The following is a 7,885-nucleotide window of genomic DNA, read 5'->3' as shown; positions in this document are numbered from 1 at the left end:
TGAGTTGTCACAGGAATGCAATGCTGAGTCAGAGTATTCTTGTGGGAAATGCCCCAGTTTAGGATGCCTGTGAGTTTACCAGGGATAGTGAGCCAGCATGTAAGCTGTGACATTGATCTGCCATCCCCCTGGCCTGGGCATGAGGAAGCAAATCAGGATCCTGGTGCAGAGAGCTGTAGTTACTCTTTCCAGTACCTCAGTCATTAGTCACAGCTGTCACCTGAGACTTGGTAGCTGATTCCAGGCCAAAATCAACAGGCTGGCTACAATCACAGAATGTAAGAATATATTGAAGGAAGCAGGAATTACGCTAGGTACTATGGCTCATATTTTAGTTCCTTGCCCTAACACTAGAAAAAGAGGAGGTGGAGCTGAAACCAGTGTACAAATCACTGAATCACTGAATCACAGCATAAATTAAGTTGAAAAATACATCTGAGATCATTGAGATCCAACCACCATATCAACTAGACCCTAGCACCTTGTCTGGTCTTTCCTTAAATACCCCTCTAGACAGTGATTCCACACCTCATTGGGGAGTCCATTCCAATATCTAATCAACCTTTCTGTGAAGAAGAAATTCCTCCTAATGTCCCTCTCCCCCTGATGCACATTAATACCATGTCTTCTTGTCCTGTCTGGTTGCCTGGGAGAAGGGACTGACCCCCACCTCACTACAGCCTCCTTTCAGCTACTTGTAGAGAATAATAAGGGCCCCCTGAGCCTCCTCTTCTCCAGGCTAAGCACCCCCAGCTCCCTCAGCTACTCCTCATAGGTCTGGTGCTCCAGATACTTCAGCAGCTCTATTGGCCTTGTCTGGACACGTTCTAGCACCTCAATATCCAATTCCCAAATTGATAGGGCAGAATTTTCTTTTTGCTCTGCCGTGTTTTAAGCCACTTTAGTGTAATAAAAAGCTTTCTTGACCTGGACCTGAAATGAGCTAAAAGCATGCATTAAGGTCCAGAAGACCTCAGGTTCTTGCTTTCTGAGCTGAGTTAAAGTGGAGATCCTGACTGAATCCATAAGTCTGGGCTTTGCAGTCACTGATATTCCAAATCCAGCTGCAAATTTAGCATGCGTACGCTGATGACTGAACTCAGGGCTAAGGTTCAGTCACAAACTATTGCAACTTGCTCTGATACAGAGGCAAGGCACAGGAAGTCTGAAGGAGGCACCTGTGTTTAGCCAACAGCTGGACAGTGATGAATTGTGTGCAGGAAGATGGCAGTGTATAGACTGTGGATCATTTTATTGTTTTGTTGTTTTCCTATGTAATGCAGTGTTACTGTGAACAGGATCTTGAAAATGCTCAGCATGCTCACAGTTCCCAAGAGCAGAACAGCAGGTGAAGAACATTTTTCAGGCTTGCTGAAGCAATCCCAGCTTAGCACACAGGCATCTGATATCTGAAGTCTCTTTTATATGTGTAAGAACCACTGGATTCAGTTCCAGGCAAGCAACCTTTTCTAAAGTCTTATTGAGATCAGAGAGTGGTATTGGTGGAAGGATTTTATACTTTATTTCAGAAGTCCTTTTAACTTCATCTTAGCAAAGGACTGATAAAATTTTTGTTAACAAAGTTAACAACTCATTTTTTATGGATTCATTCTATATGTGTAAGCTTTGATACCCCCTCAAGGAAACTGGTGACATGTCCTTCTATTTTCTTCATGACAGCGACATCAATTTTAAAGGAATTTGTCTTTAGCATTGCCATTTAGCACTAGCACTCTAATTAGGGCTCTTTTTTTATTAGAGATTTTCCCCCAAAAAAAAACTTTGTATGTTCTGGGAACATAAAAGGTTAAGAAAACCATATCTAATTCCAGAATCAATCTAATTGGAATTTTTAAGCATTCAGCTCACCAAAGCAATGCTATCAGGTGCTTCTTTGCATCACATTCTGGTGAAAAGAGGTCCAATAGATGAATTCTCATCCCTTTTAGGAACACAGAAACAAACAACAGAGTTCAGCAAACACAGGCTGGAGAGAGAAATAGACTTGAATTTCTGGAGGTATTCTTTTCTCACAACTGGAAAAGTAGGAATCAGACCACATGTACAATCTTTGTTCCTGGCCTGCTCCATAAATTAGTTCATTCTGTTTTCCCCACAGCTTGAATTTTTTTTCTTCTCTTTCATCCTCTGACAAGATTCAGCCTGTCAACCCCAAAGTCGTGCTAATATGACTATTACTATCCTGCAGGCATGGGACCATTAAGAAGGATAACCACTAAAATCTTGTATAACAGTGTGGCACAGTATGGTTCATATTTGTTTTTTGATATCAGCTAAAGCAGTAGAATGACTTGAATGTTCTTCTTTCTGTATTGGTGAAGTTGGAGTTTTATAACTTGAATTTGGAAACAGGAAAAGAAAAGTTGCAGCTCAGGACCTGACAACACTGTGTAAAACAAAAGGGAGATCAATTGCAAAGCAAAACATCTTTGAAACTTATAAGAATTTGTATTCTTGAATTAACTCCTTGCAATTAAATATCTTTATAGCCATATTAGCCATCATATGTCACAAATGCATTTTGTCTCTTAATAAAAAAATACAAGCAATTGTGATTTAAGAAGAAAATATATTAGGAGTTTCTTGTTCCATTTGCCAGAACAATAGTAGCAGGTTACTTATAAAAACATCATCTCACAAGCCTTATTTTCTCAAATGCTGCAGTTGTCTTCTACTTTAATTTTTATTTCATGGTATCACTTTCCTCACACCTACATCCCTGGCCTTACTGTTTTGCCAGCTGATGGTTGCATGAATCAGCCTTAGATACAAAAGGCTGACTTCTGGAAGGCAGAGTTATTGAGGACAACTGATGACAAAGCACTGAAGTTAGTAGATGTTAGCCATTAAATTGTTCTCAATGAATGAATCCCCCAACAGCAAAAGCAGGGCTCACCAGACAATGAGGAAAGTGGCTGGATGTACTTGTGCAATGCATGGAAATAACATGACAAAAAACACAGTGTTCTAGACTGGAGCAGCATCCACTTCTCCTCATTCTACAAAAACATATAATGAAGACATTTATTACAACAAAAGTAAGCACAGAGCAAAAAAAAAGACATGATACAGATGTTTGGTTCTACATGTCACAAATAAAGACCAGATATAAAATAGAGCAGGGAAAGTTAGGTTATAATGAAGGCTGACATTTCACAGACCTTAATTCATGCACAGGTGTTCAGGTTTGATCTCTTGGATCAGAGTCAAATTACTGAACTTAAGTCATATAAGCTAACCTGAACTCTAGTGCATTTCAAAAGAAGAGAATCTAGGAGATAGAGGAGTTGGTGACAAGGATGTGATGTCTTCATTCAGTTTTTAATGTTTTCCTGAAAGCTTGGCCAAGTCTGATCCTGCTCATTCAACACTCATTATCTGTTGGAGGGCAGGTATTTTCCTGCAGCATTTCTACCAGTTTAGTTTCAGAAAACCAGAAATCCAGTCTGTTATCCAAATGTGAACTCTGAGGTCAGCAGGGGAATGAATTCACACTCTTGCTCCTTATCCAAACTAGAACACCTAGACATAAGGTCTACAAATGTGTCTGCCTTATACCTATAGTGTCTACCCAGCTGTGTCTTTAGGGCACTCACATTTGTGAGACTACATTCCCTGCCTCCTTCAATTACACATATCCTATTATTAAAGTATTATGACCCAATATCTCTTATATTCTTTGGCTCTGATTTTATGGGAGCCCATAAAACAGAGTCATATCTTCCTTTCTGCTAAGGAACCGATTGAACACCTGCTGGACTTGTGTGAAAGTCTTTCTGATGACTTCAAGCAATTGTGGAACAGCTTCCAGGTAAAATGCTCACTCAGTTGCTTTGAGTTGTGTTTTTAAGTTAATTTAATTGTTATTCAGTAGTGCTGCTTTGTCTCAGAATCAGTGCAGGACTTATTTTGTATTGTCAGGAGCAAAGATTCCTTCTGCTGAGAGGACAAGAGATTTTACAGACCCAGCTACAGTTTCTGTAGTTCCAGTGCTTTCCCAGCACCTTCCAACACCAACACTTTGGCAGCTGCCAGCAAAATCTGACCTCAAGCACTGTATCAGTTTTTCACATCTACTGCTCTCTGCAGTAACATCTTTTATTTTTCACTTTTACCATGATTGGATGTATTTTGCATCGCTTTTTTTCCTCTATTAGCTCAAGGTCTGACAATAGTGTAATTTCATGGCTACAAAAAATACTATTTACATTTAAAAAATAGTCAAGTATTCACCTGGATGAAACCTAAAACTGCTCCATGCTTCACATTGGTCTGTCTACTGTTCTTCTTCCCTCTGTGACTATATTCTTACACCATTGCATCATGAGGCATGTAACACAGTAAAGTACTGCCAGCAACAGCCACATCTCTGTCCAGGGAACATATCCCTTTTCACTCAGCAACTTCTCTGCTGCAATGGGTATGGTTCATTTCCTCTCACTGAAAAGCAGGTCCCTAGAGGAAAGTGCCTGCTGCACATGAAAATACACTGTCAGGCAAAAATGATGTATTCTTTGGTTTAAATGTTTAATGTGATTCCATGATGACCCTCAGCCCACACAGCAGGAACTTTTAACCTAGATGGTACTGGGCAACAGAGGGAATCAGTTAAACAAATGTACTTTCCATTCAGAAAGTCACTCCCTATATGTTCTAGCACTGAGCATTTTTATTGCAAAATTAGGTTTGTTTGAAGTAAAGCTGGCAGATAATTTTGTGATTAAATAATTGTTTGTCGGAAACTGTTGATGTGTCCAAATAGAAAGGTATTACTGAGAAGTCCTCACTCTACTTCTAAAGGACAAATCCAAACTGCTCAAATTCAGACAAATGTCATGTCCATTGAGTTAAAAACAGTTTCAGGCTGGCACATGGAGGTAAAAATCCAGCCATGATGTTCTTGCTTTGTGTATGTCAGATCATGGATCTGAAACTCACACACCCACATACCCAGCAGGTCTTCTGTTTTCTGGACTATTAAGTCATCTTCCCTTATGCTCTCTCCAAACAGATAATGCAGTTATCCATGATAACTGCATGTGGAGTGTAGTATCTCCAACAGGAATGGCTGAGGCACAGAAATTTGGTCAAAAAAGAAGGAAGTGTGGAAGGAAGTGCGGAAGTGCGGGAGGGAGGGAGGAAGTTCAATCCTAAACAGAACAGAGCCTTTAACAGAGCTCTAGATTTGTAGAGTGCTAGATGTTGAGATATTATTACATAATATGGACTGTCTTTTTCGCTGGGAACTTTGAAAAGTCCTAATGCCATCTCAATGTATAATATCCACACATGGCTCAAAACATCAAATCTGCACAAAAAATCATCATGGAAGATAGAAAATATTTTTTACTGAGTTTAACTCAACTGTCTGTACTACAGGAGTGGGAAAATCAGTACTGCTTTGCACTTGTGTGACCCTTTGAGAGCTCATATTCATTTTTAAGGAGTTTATTAACTCATGTTCATGGATTCCTTGAGGTAGGTATTAGCCTCATTTTGAGAAAAATGTAGTATCAAGGTAACTAGTTCTCCATACTAAATAAAAATTAATTGACAAAACTGCAAAAAGAACATAAACATATTGATCTCAGCCTTACCTATTACATTATCCTTTACTAAAAAGCGTTCTTCCTTCTGAAGGTATCACAGTTAGAGTTGAAGGAAAAGATGCTCTTTCACCTTATCTATCTTGAGTTTTCTCCTTTTCTCCTATTCCACCAGAGGGGTTCAAGTGCTGTCTGAGAGGGAAAAGAGAATTACTTAGATCATCCAGTACTCTGTATTATAAAGCATATCCATAAACAAAGCAGTTTGAAGTATTTGGCCTTGGATCTCCTTTCCCAATGTTGAACAATCTCTACTGTACACTAGAGAAATGATGAGGGATTTTTTTACAACTTTTTCATTAGAGCATCACACTTCAACAAACTATTTCAATGAACCACTTTCTTTTTTTCCAATGAAAACACGTTTTGCTGAGAAATTTCTAATCACTTGACTTTCAGAATAAGTTAATAAACTGGACTTAAATCCTGAATTCCTTCTTGAGGCATACCTCATCCTTTCAAGGGTTTGATCTGCCAAATAAAAATAGTTGGTAGTAGTACTAGAAATAACAGTGTTTTATCATTTGTAATTTCTTAAGAAAGCAATTTTACTCATAGTGAAAACCCCTGGGCAAGTTTCTTTTGACTGCAGTGACATCTACTGGTATCCAGAAAATTTTCTGGACACGGAGAAAAAAATCAAAATGACACTAAGTATGGGGTCCAGCAGCTTGGCATTTTACTTGTAAGGAAAGACAGAAAAAAGCAGATGTTCCAGAGTTCAAGCATGTATCCTCCTAAGGACTGCAGGCTTGCTCGTGTGTCTTGATGTCAGAATACACAGCTCAAACGGAGAGAGAACAAATGCAAGCGTTTTAAGAGGCAAGGGAACCTAGATCACCTGATGCAGGAGGAGGGGATCACTGCTCACTTTCTGTTCTGAAGTGAACAAAAGAAAGGAAAAGACTGCAACAGGGAAAAGAATTCAAGAGTGCTGAGCAGTCTATGTAAGCACCAGTACTGGCAGATGTAGCAGTGGGCTAATGGCTTGATCTGTCAGACATCTCCTCCCTGAGACTGAAATCAAACACCAGTAAAGTGAACCCAGCACAGTGGTTAGCTGAGGAGCTGCAATCCTGCAGAGACCACCCTCGAGCATCCAAACCCCATCTCCTGCTTTGTTTGAGTGTTGATTGCTTCGTGTAGCCTCCAGGAGACTGCATTCTCAACATCGACATCTTCCTTCTCACTAACATAGTCCTTGTTCTGCCTCTACCTCTCAAATAGATAGTGGGTGCTTAAGAAAATACTATATAAGAACTAAGGATTTCCTTAAGATACTCATATAGCTATTTTTCATTGTAAATTCTCTCCTGCCACATTTTTTATCTGGGGTTTAACCGCAAATTCATAAGAACATATACTATGCTCATGCGGCATTGTCAAACACACCTTTGAAGAAACACCATGTAGAGTAACACCCTCAAAAGTTATTTATACATAAGGATCTCCCCATTTTCTTTCTCAAACAAACAGAAAATCTTGTATTCTTAAGCTGAACTCTATGTGAGAATATACACAATGGAGAAAGTACCTACAAATGTGTCCTTTCTTTAGTAATGGCATAGGAGCATTTTGAAAATTAATACTAAGCATATTCCGATATCAAACTCTTACTAGATATTTCTGATATGACTGAGAAATGTATCAAGAAATATTGTCCAATGCCAATAATATAATCCTAGTCAAAGTAAGAAAGCTGTATTTTCTAATGTATTAAATTACTCTGTTCTCTTCTGTCCTTCAGTGAAAATCAAGAAGATGTACATTAATGAGAGCCACCTCTCAGGACTTCACAAGCTTCCACACTCTCTATGCCTCTATTCTGTAGTCATTTGGAGAAGCACTGGGAGAAAATGAGTTATGAGTCATGGGAAGAAAATAAAAGGCATGTCACAAATATTGAGATTAAATGCAAAGGGAAATGACAAGTACTGGAAATATGAGCTGCCTAACAAACGACAGATAGTAAAATAAGGCAAGTGCTGGAAATGGCAAATAATACAAGAAGACAAATGCTGGAAAGAAAACACAATGAAATAAGAGAATGAAAACAAATATAGAACTAATGGCATCATTGATCCTAAGGATTCTTGAAAGGGTAAGACAAAAACACTGAAACAAGCAAAGCTTTAGGGAAGATGTTAAATTAAAGCACAGTACTAAAAAAGAGATCAAAAGATTCACTTAGAAGCTTGATCAGAAGCATCAGACTTGTCACTGATGAGCTCTTTGTCCTTTTTTTTTCTTTGTTGTTG

This window comes from Cyanistes caeruleus, chromosome 1 (genome assembly GCF_971803275.1).
Source record: "Cyanistes caeruleus chromosome 1, bCyaCae1.hap1.1, whole genome shotgun sequence".
In the NCBI taxonomy this organism is placed as follows: domain Eukaryota; kingdom Metazoa; phylum Chordata; class Aves; order Passeriformes; family Paridae; genus Cyanistes; species Cyanistes caeruleus.
The sequence above is the reverse complement of the archived record's forward strand: the minus strand, read 5'-3'. Positions refer to the sequence as shown.